Raw genomic sequence first — 15,479 nt, forward strand, 5'->3', positions numbered from 1 at the left:
GAAGCAAAGATTCTGGCAGCCACTTATCCGCAAGACATGCCAATCACCACTGTTGTTGGTCCTCTTGTTCAGGATACTCCCTTAGTAGTTGCTAATGATGTTACCAGTCAGCTGAGGGTTTTTTCGTTTGTTTTGCTCAACTTGGATAGAAATCGTGAAAAGGCAAAGCACAGTTCCCTTTAGTGTTATCAGCTCCAGCTCTTATTAGTGTTAACAGTGGAGCAGCAATGGCTAAATCAGCGGTTGCTGCAAGGACAACCACACAATCAAGGGAGCTGCATAGCTGGCCAATTCCTTCCCTACTTGCTCATCATGCAGAGCTAGTATGGCCACTTGGCTGTGTGCTGGGGTAGCAGTGGTAGCTGTCAGTTGAATGGCCATGCACAATGGCACCTCCCGGTGATCCAAGGTGGCCTCAGCTATCTACAAAAATTATGTACACACCAAAGAAATAAAAAAATGAAAAAAAAAAAACCAGAAAAATCTGTATGCAGCAAAATTATCCTTCAAAAGTAAAGGAGTATCCCATTAGCATGTAGAACTTTTGTTTTTGCATTTAAGTTGTTTTTTGTTTGTTTGTTGTGTGTGTGTGTGTGTGTGAGAGAGAGAGAGAGAAGGAGACGGGATTCTGGGAAAGTGGTAGATTAGGAAGTAACAGGAATCCATCTTCCCACCTAGACAACAATTGTACTGGCAGAACCTGCTAGAACTCTAGAGGATACTGAAGGTTTGGAAACTCCACAGGCAGGCGTAGATGGTCAATTGCAGTTAATGTTGGTCAATTTTAGGCATTGGCTTAACAGTAACTTCTCATCCTTGACCCCACAACCTCATGGTAGGCAGTCATGCACTTGTTCCAGAAAAGCTGATGTTCTCCAAAATATTCATAAACTTGATTAAAGATATGAATATAAACATTCAAAAGCTCAAAGAACTCCAAATAGGATGAAATCAAAGAGATCCACACTGAAACACATTATTAGTAAATTGTCAAAAGCCAACAGAATTTTTTTTTAAGTGTTGGAGATCAAACTAAGGCCTTGTACTTACTAGGCAATCACTCTACCATTGAACTGTACTATGTGCCTTTAAATTCTCTTTTATGACAGGGTCAGACACATGGGACATCTGAGTAGAGGTCTCCTCCGCTTCTAGAGATATGCATGGAGCCCTGACTGATGACAGCAGCAGCTGTAACAGAGCAGTAGGGGTTGAGATAGGTGCCTGATGGCTATTGGTTAAGTATCTGGGCCACTGACACCTGCTCCCCACCAACTCCTGATGGCTTCAACTGTTTTAAATGAAGAAATGTAAAAGTATCTTTGGCCAGACACAGTGGCACACACCTGTTAAATCAGGAGGATAGGCAGGAGGATCAAAGTTCAAAGCCAGCCTGAGCAACTTAGCAAGACCCAAGGGCTCAGGATGTAGCTCAGTACTAAAGCACCCCTGAGTTCAATCCCCAGTATTGGGGGGGAAATGTATTGATGATCTGTTGCAAAGAACTTTACATGTTACAGATTACCCACAGAGAATAAAAATCTTAATTCTCTAGAAAAAGTAAGATTCAATATAAAGTTAGCATCCTCCAGTAAACTCAACCCAGCATTTACTCATTGCCCAAGGCAATGTATTCCTTGAGAAGGATTGTATATTCTATTCTGTTTTGTCAGGAAGAAAGTTCTAAAAATCAATAAATTTCCACTTAGGAAACTTAAGAATTTGAAGAGCAAATTAAATCCAAAGTAAACAGGAGAAAATAAATATAATAAAAATTCCAATAGAAATCAATGACATTGGAAATTCCTAGGAGATCAAGAGAAATAACAATGAAATCAAAAGCTGATTCATTGAAAAGATTAATAAAATCAATAAGCCTCTAATGAGGCTTAATAAGGAAAAAAAGAGAAGACACAATATTAAAAATATTGTGATAATAGTGAGAGAGGACATATATTAGAAATGAAAGAAGGGACATTAAAAGGTTAATAAGGAAATATTATGAACAATCTTGTGCACACAAACTTGATAATCTAGAATAAATGGAACAATCCCTCAAAAAAAAACCCTGCGGGCTGGGGATGTGGCTCAAGCGGTAGCACGCTCGCCTGGCATGCGTGCGGCCCGGGTTCGATCCTCAGCACCCCGTACCAACAAAGATGTTGTGTCCGCCAAGAACTAAAAAATAAATATTAAAAATTCTCTCTCTCTCTCCTCTCTCACTCTCTCTAAAAAAAAAAAAACCTGCCAAAATTCACATGGAAAGAAATATATAATTATCAAAGAAAGTGAACTGGTAACTAATAACCTTCTAAAACAGAAAGTGGCAGGCTCAGATGGGTTGAATTGTACCAAACATCTGAGGAAGAGATTATTCCAATTCTTACATTCTCTTCCAGAGATATAAGCAAAGGGAATACCCACCTTTTCAGTTGGAACAACTGAAACCAATCTATGTAAAAATATTTTTAAAATTTGATACAGAGCTTACATTTTCACAAAAATAAACCAAAAATGGATCACAGACCAAAATGTAAAACCAAAACTATAAACACTCATAGAAAGTAACAAGAGAACCATTGGTAATCTTGAGATTGGCAATAACTTTCAAATAAAATGCCAAAGGCACACCTATGATAGCAATAATCAAAAAGATAAACTTGATTAAAATTAAAATCTGCTGGGCTGGGGATATGGCTCAAGTGGTAGCGCGCTCGCCTGGCATGCGTGCGGCCCGGGTTCGATCCTCAGCACCACATACAAACAAAGATGTTGTGCCCGCCGAAAACTAAAAAATAAAGATTAAAAAATTCTCTCTCTCTCTCTCTCTCTGTCTCTCACTCTCTCTTTAAAAAAGAAAAAAAAAGAAAGATCACTGTGGCTACTCTGAGATAAGATTAATGGTTTCTCAAGTGTGCTCTGGACAGCAGCATCTGAGAAGTTGTTCAAACATAGGTCCTCAGTTGTCTTCTGATTCAGAAATCATGGCAGGGGGTGGGTAGCATACAGAGATTGTATCATAAAGAGCCCTCCAGGGAGGGCAAGGATGGCTCAAGCAGTTTGGCTCAAGTTCATCTATTTCTTAGTTTAAAAAAAAAATTAAAATCTGCTATGCAAGAGACACTGTCAAGAGAATGAGAAGGCCAGTCAGGGTAGGGGAAAATATTTATCAAAAACATTCTGATAAAGGATTGCATTCTGGAATCTATTAAGAATTCTTATAATTCAACAATAAGAAAACAACCCCATTAAAAAATGGCAAAAGATCTGACAAGACATATCACCAAAGAAAATACATAACTGGCAGACACCAACACGTATTGCTGTAGAAGAGGTGGAACAACAGGATTTCCCAATCATGGCTGACGTAGGAATGCAAAATGGTCCGACCAGTTTACAAGTTTTGTACTTCTTAGAAAAGTAAATATAGTCTCATATATATATATATATATATATATATATATATATATATATATAAAATTTATATTTAGTTGTAGATGGGTACAATATCTTTTATTTATTTATTTTTATGTGGTGCTGAGGATCGAACCCAGTGCCTCATGCATGCGAGGCATGCGTTCTACCACTGAGCTACAACCCCAGCCCAAAAATGTGGTCTTAATATATGATCAAGCCTTTGTGCTCCTTGGTGTTTACCCAATTGAGATGAAAACCTATGTCCTCTCACATCTATTGACTGCAGCTTTACTCATAACTGACATAACTTGGAAGCAACCTGGTGGTCTTCTTCAGTAGCTAAGTGGATAAGCAAACTGGTATGGCCATACAATGCAATATTATTCAGTGCTGTTTAAAGAACAGAGCTACCAAGCCATGAAAGCCATTCATATGGTATAAAAAAATGGATAAAGAAAATGTGGTACGCGTACACAATGGACTATTACTCAGCCTTAAAGAAGAATGAAATTATGTAGGTAAATGGATGGAACTAGAGAATATCATGCTAAGTAAAATAAGCCAATCCCCCAAAAAACAAAGATCAAATGTTTTCTCTGATAAGCGGATGCTGATCCATAGTAGATGTAGGAGGGTGGGGGGTTAAGGGAAGAATGAAGGAACTTTGGATTATGCAGAGGGGAATGAGGCGGGGAGCAGTGGGAATGGGAAGGACGGTAGAATGAGACAGACAAAATCACCCTATGTACATGTATGATTACACTTCTGGTGTGACTCAGTATCATGTACAGCCGGAAGAATGAGAAGTTATGCTCCATTTATATACAATGTGTCAAGATACATTCTCCTGTCATGTATAACTAATTAGAACAAAAATTTTTAAGTGATGTTAAAAAAAAGACATGGAGGAATCTTAAATACTTATTGCCAAGGGAAAGAAGCCAGATTGAAAAGGTTACATAATGTAGAATTCCAACCCTATGACATGAAAAAGGCAAAATTATGGAGACAGTAAAAAAGATCAGCAGTTTCCAGGGATTGATGGGAGGAAGGAACGCTTTTCTATACGATACTATAATGGTGGGTACATGCCATTATACATTCTTCCAAACCTACAGAATGTACACCACCAAGAATGAACTTACTGCAGTGAGTGGTAGTGGTGTGTCCATGTGGGTTCATAGTTGTAACAAATGGACCCTTTGGTGGGGTGTGTTGATGGTGGGGGAATTTGTTCCCAGGCAGGGGGTGGGGTGAGAACTTTATGTACTTTCCACTTGTATTTTCTGTGAACCTTAAACTGCTCTAAAAATAACATCTATAAATAAACAAAATGAATAAAAATATTTTGGGTACTAGGGGTTGAATCTGAGGTGCTCTACCACTGAGCTGCATCCCCAGCCCTTTTTATTTTTTTTAATCAGGTCTCATCCTTATCATATTTATCTTCATTTGTTTATTTTGGTGGTGTTGCGATTAAACCCAGGGCCTTGGGCATGCTAGGCAAGCATTTTATCCCTGAGCTACAGCCCAGCCCCACTTTTTTATTTTGAGACAGGGTCTCACTCAGTTGTGATTCCTCTACCCCAGCCTCCCAAGTCACTGGAATGACAGGCATTGCAACACTGCACCCAGCTTGAATAAAATAATTTTTAATTAGAAAAATATATAAAGAACTCCTAGAAATCAAGTAGACACTGAGCTAAAGAGAAAAATGGTCACAAAGTTGAAGCAAGAAATTCACAAAGGGGGAAGCCAAAATGCCCAACAAAAATGTGAAATGATCTGGTCTGCACTAGTAACCAGGCAAAATGCAAAATAAATCCACCAATTCTAAAAGAGATGCTTATGTATCAGAGAAGTACTATCCCATGCCTGTCTGACTGGCAAAAATTACAGTGTCTTTGACTATGGCCCAGGCTTAAAAGGAAACGGGTAACAGGATCTCCTCAGGTAGGGCTGTTTAAGACATGAAGACTTGATTGGACAATGTAGTAACCTAAGGCTGCCAGGTGCTAGGACATCTCCCTCCTGGTATGTGCCCTAACAAGTCTCTTTCCACATGTATAGAAGGAAACAAGAACAGCAGTACTCTCTTAATAAATGACTTAAATGTCCATCAACAGGAGAAATCAATGAATTGCATTACAGTGGATTCGCCAAAAGATCACACAACAGTTAAAATAAATGCACTTGGTCCTTATTTATCAATGGGATGAATCAGAAATATAAAGCTGAGAAAAAAAATTTTCAGAAGGGTATGTGTAGTGTGATTTCATTCATATATGGAGTAGACTCCTGCAACTTGACATCATGTCTCTGGCACACAGCCAAAGAATAACAATACATGGCCCATTGATAATCCCTGAATTCAGGACCCTGATTTTGTACAAGGGGTGAGACTGGGAGATACATAGGGAACTCAGTGGCATTTGTAACGTTTTACTTCTCATATATCAAAAACGAATGAGGTGCTGGGAGCAGTGGCACATGCCTGTAATTCCAGCGGCTCAGAACGCTGAGGCAGGAGGATGCAGAGTTCAAAGCCAGCCTCAGTAACTTTGTGAGACTCTAAGTGACTTAGAGAGATCTTGTCCCAAAAAATAAAATGAGCTGGTGACATGGCTCAGTGGTTAAGTGTCCCCTGGGTTCAATCCTTGGTACAAAATAATAATAATAATAAAATAAATTATCTTGCCTTAGGGGCACATGTTTATGCCCCAGTGCTTTGCTGATGCCAGAGTATGGAACAGTGAGTCTATACAATCCTCCAAACCCTGGCTGGAGAGTTGTCAATGGAACTTTCAAAGAAGTCCTTGAACTCGGTTTCAATAAACAGCAAATGCTAAGGAGGGAGAATTCATGGGGTGAGAGTCCTAACAGACAAGGCCAGGGAGAGTAGGAGGTGTCTGTTAGGGACTGACTGGACTTTGAAAGAGACCATTACTGGGGAGAAACTAGCACTATAGCACTGCAGGTTGGGGTAGAAGGGGAACCCTGAGACATCATGGCATTATTTCCCTGGCTTGGATACACCAATTCTAAAAGAGACAAGCGTCTCTTTTAGAATTGGTGTATCCAATACAGCGGAACCAACCTCATGTGTGCCAGGCAGGGTACCCTTTCCTTTTCATTCCCCACATAGTTCCTGAGAAGGATCAGGAAACACCACAATAATCCTTGGCTTGGAACTGGCCACAGGGTACCACTAATGAGGTCAGACTGGGACCCACTGTCAAGGCAGAGAATAGTCACAAGCCAAGGCTTAATAAAATAGAGGGTCCCAGTCCTTGAACATGGCTTGATGGTACAGGAAGAGGTGGTACAGAGCAAAGCTCCAGGTTACTGGAGAAGACAGCAGGAAGCACCATGAAACCTGGCCAGAAACCTGTGGGAGAGGCAGACAAAGGCAAGCCAGCTGCCTGCAGGAGTGGCAAGGGAGGCACCTTCAAGAGCTTTTTGGAGGATCGATGGGAACAGTGATGGTGGGTCCCAGACAGATGCAAACTTCCTTGAGTCACTGGGTTATACAGGTGCTTTGGGTAACAATGACTAAGAGCTAGACGATGGTGCAGGGCAGGCTTGGCTAGTGGGATTCGTGGCTATCTTGGTTCCTAAGAGAAACTGTAGGAATGTGTCACCACTCATATGTGCAAGGCAAATGCCAGAACCCTGAAGCTACCCTGGTGTGGTTTCCAGGCAATGGGGCCAGCCTGCCAGAAAGCAGCTGGGAGGTACCCAAAGGTAGAGGAATAAACAGGCAGGCGCCAGCCTACACCCATGTCATGGAAATACCCCACAATATTGCCAGGCAAGAACTGGGGCCAACAACCTGACAATGCTGCCTGGGAACTAGAATGTACCAGATTCAGTCCACTTGGCTCCAGGAAGATGCCCCTGTTTGCAGGACCAAAAGGGAGAAACAATAGTCCCCTGGGATAGAAGCTGGGGGTGGGGCTGCACGGAAGACAGGAATGCAGTGCTTGGCTTAGGGCTGCTCCCAGGGGATCTCCCTGCCCAGTATACTCCCACGAGGATGCCTGGAACCTGGCTCCCTCTTTCTCTTATGAGCCCCTGCTCCAGGGAAAGGATGTCCTCCCCTGGCGCCAGCCAAGTCCCTTATGATAAGCCCTTACATGCATAAATGACTCACAGTTCTCAAGAACGTCAACCTGCTTCACCACCCAGCAGCCGGAAAATTGTATTATAAAAATAATTAGAAAACAGTCAATCCTAGAAGGCTACAGAGTCCCTGACTCACTGACCAGAGTTGGTTCCACAGCTTTCTGATGAGAAAAATTGTTCAAGCATAAATACCTCATAATACACGAGCTAGTGGGGCCATGAAAAAATAGTGTACCTTCTTTTCTGCACTATGAAGTGTCATCTCACCAGGTGCAGTGTTTCTGGGGGACAATTTGGCAACATCTATTAAAATATAATTACACAGAGGCTGGGGATGTAGCTCAGTGATGGTATTCACCTTGTATATGCAAGACCCTGGGTTTAATCCCCAGCAACAAAATAAAATTTAAAAGTATGCAAAAACCATCTCCTAGGAATTTATTCTAGATATGTCTTTGGATCAAGATAAACCCTACTAGGGTTTCTGTCTCAATTCTTCTGACATTTGGGCTGGAGAATTGTGGAAGGTTGTTGTGGGTTGTGTTCTGGGTTCTGGTGTGATAGTTAGTTATGGGGTACCCAGACATCTGATCAAGCATTATTCTGTATATGCCTGTGAAGGTGTTTCTGGATGAAATTGGTGTTTGAAACCAGCAGAATAGTTGTCTTATTCATTTGTGTTGCTGGTGGCTTATAAACGACAGAAATTTACTTCTCATAGTCCTGGAGGCTGAAAGTTCAAGATTAAGGGGCTGGCAGACCGGTAAGGGCCTGTTCCTCATAGACGGCACCTTCCATGTGTCCTCAATTAGCAGACCCGGGTGAACAAGCTCCTTTGATGCTTTCATAAGAGCACTGATCCCATTCATGAGGTTCCTGCCCCGTGACTTAATCACCTTCCCAAGCTCCCAACTCAATACCACCATTACCCTGGGGATTAGGATTTCAACATATGAATTTGGGGCAGGGCACCACCTTCAGTCCACAGCACTGAGTAAAACCAATGGCCCTCCCTAATTTAGAGGGGCTACAGCCACCAATCTGAAGGCCCAAATGCAACAGAAAGGCTGATCTTCTCCTGAGTAGGGGAATAACCCCTGCCTCCAGCCTTCAAACTGGGACATGCCTTTTTCTTGGCTCTTACTGAGTCTCAACCTGCCAGTCTTTGGACTGGGATACATGGCCAGATTCCCCCAGCTTCTAGGCTGCTGACTCACCCTGCAGATTCTGGAACATGTCACACCCTGACTGTGTGATAATAAATCACACAGTCTATTGGTTCTCTTTCTCTGGAGAACCCTAAAAAGTATAAAATGTGAACAGCATCCTTGATATTTGCCTATTAGTACCCCCACCACAGTTGTGACAACCAAAAATGTCTCTGAACAGATGTCCCCAGAGGGAGCCACCACTGTACACACATTCCCAGGAAGGAAAGTCCAATTCACTTGTTTCAGGCCCAGGGCAGGGAGGTGATGCATATTATCTTAGAGAGGGGATGACTAGGAGCTATGATGGGGGACAAGGGATGGACTTAAGGCTGATGAGAAGAGACCAAGAGAAAAGACCTTTAGGGAGAGGGAGGAGCAAGTTCAAGGCCCCTAGGAAGGCACAAACCTGAGATCCCTAGAGGTAGACACAGGGGAAGGCAGAACAGAAGGGGAAGTGGGGGTTTTCTCCAAGTTCAACGAGAAGTGGTGGAAGAACTGTAAGATGGGAGATAAGATTTAGTGTACATTTTGACATGGCCACACAGTTCCCCAAGGAGGAAGAAGCAGCACTAGCCAGGCCTCCGACCAAGAGTAAAATGGCACAAACCCCAATAGGCAGCAGCAGGGTTTAGCAGTGACCACTAGAAACCCCTTAGGTTAGTACCCTGGGCTGGGCCACCCTTGCAAGGAAGGGATTGAATTCTTCTACCCCAGGGTATGGAGACAGGGAACAGATGAGCATCCAATCACAACACAGTAGGATTAGGACTTTCTTACACCAGAGTTGTGGCACCAAGGTTAAGCCCACTGCACCGACAGACACACATGCCAAGGTACACATCAGAGGCGTGCCCTGTAGAGGTTTCTATAGGCAAACTGGAAACTACCTCCAAGCCATCAGCTGGGGACAGGTCATCTGTGGTGCAGGATGGGGGATACATTTGAAGGAAAGGTGGAGAGATCCAAGGTGGCAAGAAAGACCTCCAGGTGCAAGACAGTGTGTAGAGAGCGGCCTCTGATAACAGCATTTTTAGAGTATACACTACACTCTTATGAATCTCAGAGCACTAAAGAGCACAGGCTAAACTCTGAATCATTATGCAGAACAAAAGGAACGCAAGCAAAATCCCATTCCCCAACAGAAAACAGATGTGTGGTTACCTGGGACCAGATCCGGTGAGTGAGAATGTACATTTGTAACACTTTCCCAGATGGTGCTGCTGAGCACCCCACTTTGAGAACTACAGCAGTAGTAACAGGTGACTTGCATGGGGCATACCCAGGCAGGTGCTTTTTTAATTTATTTTTTTTAGTTGTTTCTGGATCTTTTTTTTTTATTTATTTGTATCAGGTGCTAAGAATTGAACCCAGTGCCTCACACAAGCTAGGCAAGTGCTCTACTGCTGAGCTACAACTCCAACCCCAGGCAGGTGCTTTTTGAAGCTGGTTACCTACACTATTTAGTTCTTATACAACCTTATGAGGTTGGCACCATAGCTGTCCCATTTGTTGGTGAAGAAACTGAGGACGATACATTGAGTCATCTGCTCACTTTCTCACAGGTAAGTGACGGCAGAGGTCCTAAGCTAGGCATCCTGGCTTGAAGGGTCTGTCTTCTTACACTGCAGACATACATGGCGTCTCTATTTTCCGAGGATACCGAGGCTCAGAGGAGTTAGAAAGAATCTCAGTCTCCTTGCTGAACTGTTGCCTGTTGTCCACTGGGATACAGTTCATGTACCTGATACTTGCAGGATTAGGGCTCTTGGAGAAAACTGTTGATGTGAGCTCTGTCCACATGGGCTGCAGAAAGCACCTAAAGAAAGAACACTCTTAGGATGAAACTCACCTATCTAAAACCAGAGGGTTGGTGAGGCCCTTTCAGCTTGTGGCCTGCATTGTGGCCTCCAGTTTTGGAGGCTTGCAGGGTTGATGGAGGGGACATAGTGCTTCCACCCCCCCACATCACTTCCCTTTGAAACTACCAGGTAGCAGTCATGGCATTTGGAAAGAAATGATCCCATCCAAGCTCCTTGAGGGGACTCACATTAGCCTCAGCCATGGACCACTCTCCACATGGCATTCCCTGATCCTGTTAGACAAGTAACCCAAGTCAAGCCAGAACTATGTCCTGTGGATGGAGAGAAAGGAGTTGTCTTTCGGATAATGTGCCATGTGATAATGTGCCAGAGTAGCTCCGGAAGCCAGTTTGTAACTTTTCCATCCTCTGCATGAAGCTATGTGGAGAGGAGGGCAGAAAACTGAGCAGCCATAGGGTCATGTGTTAGCATCCTATTACCATAACAAAATACCGGAGATGATTTTTAAAAGGTTTATTTTGGCTCACAGTTTTGGGGGTTCCAGGCCATGACCAGTTGCTCTCCTTTGCTTTGGGCCTTTGGAGAGGCAGCACATGTGGCAAGAGCAAATGGCAAAGAAAAACTGTTCACCTCATCAGTCAGGAAGCAAAGAGAAGGAAGAAAGGGCTAGGGTCACACAATCCCTTTGAGGACACACATCCAATGACCTAAGGACCTCCCACAGGACCCCAGCTCTAAGACTCTACAATTTCCCAACAGGGTCACCACGGGGACCAAGCCTTTAACACCTGGGCCTTTGGGAAACACTTATCCAGACCTCAGCAGGCCATAACCCTGAACAAGCTGCTCTTGGAGGTAGACTGCCTTGTGAAGATTCAAATGCATACACAGATTTTCTTGACTGAAGCCAGAGTTCAGTTACTCATAACCAAAAGCACCCCATGGGCATGAGTGTCTCAATCTGGGTGATGGGGACCAGTACTGCAGTTACAACTGGGAAAAGAGGAAGCCTGATCCCCCAGTCCCCTTCTAAAGTACCTCCTGGATCAGAGAAAGGATAATAACCTTGATTTTGAAGAGCATGAGGCTGCAGTTTCAGAGAAAGTTTGTCAACTAGTGCTGCCTTCCTTCTCAGAGCCATTGCTCTGGAGACCAAGGTGGTGGCCACTAAACTGAGGGCAGGAGTCAGAATGTCAGGATTGGTTGCTAGGAGCCAAGGAGATCCTCAAGCCTCCGGTGGATAGTTTCAATGCTTACATTTTTTCCACTGCATACTTTTGATGTTCATACATGCTACAGCTTTTTCTGTTTGTTTGTTTGTTTGTTTTTGTTTCAACCAACTAGTATTCATACCACATTGTGTTTACACATCCATCAGTTGACAGGCAATTGAATTTCTCCATTCGTTGGCTATCATGAATAATAATGTCATATACATTCATGTACAAGCCTCTGATTGAATGTCATGTTGATTTCTCTTGAGAAGAATTCTAAGAATAAATTTCCTGGGTCTTATAATGCTTGTCTCTTTCAGAAACTGCCAAACTATTCTGATAAGTTTGTATCATTGGTGCTGTACAATTTTACATTCTGACCAGCAATTTATAAGGATTCCGGTTGCTAGCAGCTTTACCAGCATGATGTATTAGCCATTTATGTTTTCTTTGCTGAAATATCTATTCAAATATTTAACCCAATTTTAAATTGAGTTGCTTGTGAGACTGAATATACAAAAATGGAACTCTGACCCACTACCTGTAGTGACCTGCCCGGGAAACTATCCCCTTATCTATAGTAATCAGCCCAGGAGAGCAGTCAGCTATAGGTCAAATCTGCAGTGACAACCTCTATGATAATCCAGGAAGCTACCCATTAACTTTTGTAATAATTAGCCTGAGATGGCCAGGACTTGATCAATGACTGACAGCTTCCCTAATTTTTGTCCCAGCTTCCAGTGGAGGACTCACCACAGAAAGCCAGATGTGCCTACCTAATCCATCACATGTGGTTCAGCTGCCTCCAGTTTCCTAGGCAACAGCTTCACATCAGGGCTCACTGGAGTCCCTGCGCCCCATGGCTAGGCCCTTTCCACTCTTCTGCCTGCCTTTGAATCTCTGCCAAACAAGTGACAGTAGCCAACACCCTTGGAAAAGTTCTGAGCATTTATTTCAACCTTTGTCTCCTCATTATTTAGTTATAGGATTTCCTTGTACATTTTGAAGATGTCATTTATTAGATATACAATGAGCAAATATTTTTCCCAGTAAGTGGTTCATCTTCATCCTCTCAATGTTTTCTTTGGAATCACAACATGTTTCATTTTAATGAAGCCAATTTAACAGTTTTCCTTTACAGTTTATCTTTTTGGTATCACATCTTAAAAAAAAATCTTTGTCTAAATCTAATTGCAAATAATTCTGGTAGGTTTTTACTTCTGATATGTCGTTCCATTGTGGTGAGAGAGCGCATTACATATTTCTGGTCTTTTAAATTTGTGAAGGTAACCCCAGAATGTGGTCTATCTTGATGAATGTTCTATGTGAGCCTGAGAGGAATGCATACTCTATTTTGTTAGATGAAGTATTCTACAGACTAATTCAATCCAGTAGATTGATAAATTAGTGAAGCTAATCTGTGATGATTAATTTTATGTTAAAGTTGAGTCATAGTGTCCAGATATATGATCAAACATTATTCTGGGTCTGCCAGTCAGCTTTCTGTCATGGGGACAGAATACCTAAGGAAAGATTTATTTTGGCTCACAGTTTCAGTCCACGGTCACTTGGGTCCACCATTTCTGGGCCTATGGTGAGGCAGCCTATAATGGAGGGAGGACATGGTAGAGAAAAGCTGCTGACCCCATGACATTCATTACAGGGACTGGGGAACGGAGCCAGGGACAAGATGCAAGGATGGGGGCTGGGGATGTGGCTCAAGTGGTAGCGCACTCGCCTGGCATGCGTGCGGCCCGGGTTCGATCCTCAGCACCACATACCAACAAAGATGTTGTGTCCGCCGAGAACTAAAAAATAAATATTAAAAATTCTCTCTCTCTCTCTCTCTCTCTCTCTCTCTCTCTCTCTCTCCTCTCTCTCACTCTCTCTTAAAAAAATAAAATAAAATAAAATAAAATCTTAAAAAAAAAAAGATGCAAGGATGTTCCTTCATGGACTACTCCCTCCAAATAGGTCTATTTCCTTAAGTTTCTACACCTTCTAACACTACCACCAATTGGGGACCACGCTTTCACCACATGAGCCTTTGGGGGACAAACTGTAACACTGGGTGTAAGGGTATGTTGAATGACATTAGTATTTAAATTGGTGGACTTTTAATAAATACACTGCCCTCCACAGAGTGTCTGGGCCTCTTCCAATCAGTTGAAAGCATGAGTAGAACAAAAATTCTGACTTCCTCAGAGCAAGAGGGAATGCAGCAGCACAGACTTAGGACCTGAATAACTCATGGGTCTGAGGCCTGTTGACCCACTGTGCAGATTTTGGAATTGTCGGCCTCCATAATCATGAGCCAATTCCTTAAACACCTTCCCCCCACCACCACCACACACGCTGTTATTGGTTCTGTTTCCCTGGAGAACCATGACCAATACAGTGCACTTCCTGGCTATGTCCACTACAGTTAGAGGGGTGTTAAAGTCTCCAACCATAACAGCTGATTCATCTAATTTTCCTTATATTTCTGTTAGTTTTTACCTTACATATTTGGTACTCTGTGCTAGATGCATACAAGTTGGTATGTCTTCTTAGACAACTGAATCCTATTTATTCCTGAAAATTTTCTTTGTTCTGTAGTGTGTCTGAAATTAATACAGCCACTCTTATTTTCTTTTGTTAGCAAGGTATATCTTTCTGCATCTCCCTCACTTCTATATGTGGTAAAATATATATAACACAAACTTTACCATTCTAACAATTTTTAAGTATATAATTCAGTGCTCTTCAGTACTTTCACAATGTTGTGCAAGTTAACACTACCATCAATTTATAGAACTTTGAGTCATCCTAAACAGAAACTCTGCACCCATTGAACACTAATCCTTTCCTCCCTCCACTGCTGGTAATCTCTATTCTACTTCCTTTTTCTAAGGATTTCCCTCCAGTAGTTTCACATATGAATAGAATCATACAATAGTTGACCTTTTTTGTCTTCAAGGTTCACCCATGCTGTATCATGGATCAGAATCTCATGACTTTTAAAGGCTGAATAGTATTTGATTGTATGTATATACCACATTTTTGTTGATTTATTTATTTGTCTGTTAGTGGACACTGGTCTAGAACTATATGCTTGAGTCCTTGCTTTCAACTCCTTGAAGTATACACACCCACAAATGAAAATCCTGAAACATATGGTAACTATTTTTACTTTCTGAGGAATTGCCAAATTGTTTTCCAGTGCAGTGCACCATTTAACACTTCCACTACCAATATCCAAAGATTCCAATTTCTCCACATCCTCATCCCTTGCCATTGCATATTTTGTTTTGTGTTTTAAGTACTAGCTTCCTAATGGTGGTAGGGAGCTTATCCTGTTACTTTTAATCTATTTGTATCCCTACTTTTAAGGTGGGTTACTTGACAACATATGGTTGGGGATTGTTTATTTTTAATTCACTCTGACAGTCTTTTAATTGGTATATTTAAACCATTCTCATTTAAAGTAATTACTGCTATAGTTAGATGAAGACCTACTTATTTTAACTGTTTATTGTCCTCATTCTTTCTTTGTGTGCTTCAGTCATTTCTGCTCTCTGCTTTTGAACATTTTATGAGTTCAATTCCTTTTCTCTATTAGTATACCAATTGTACTTTTTTTAAAAATTAGTATTTGCCTTGGAATTTTCAATATACATTTACAGCTAATCCGAGTCTATTTTTAACTAACA

This window comes from Spermophilus citellus, assembly GCF_964194105.1.
Source record: "Spermophilus citellus genome assembly, chromosome: 12".
Classification (NCBI taxonomy): Eukaryota; Metazoa; Chordata; class Mammalia; order Rodentia; family Sciuridae; genus Spermophilus; species Spermophilus citellus.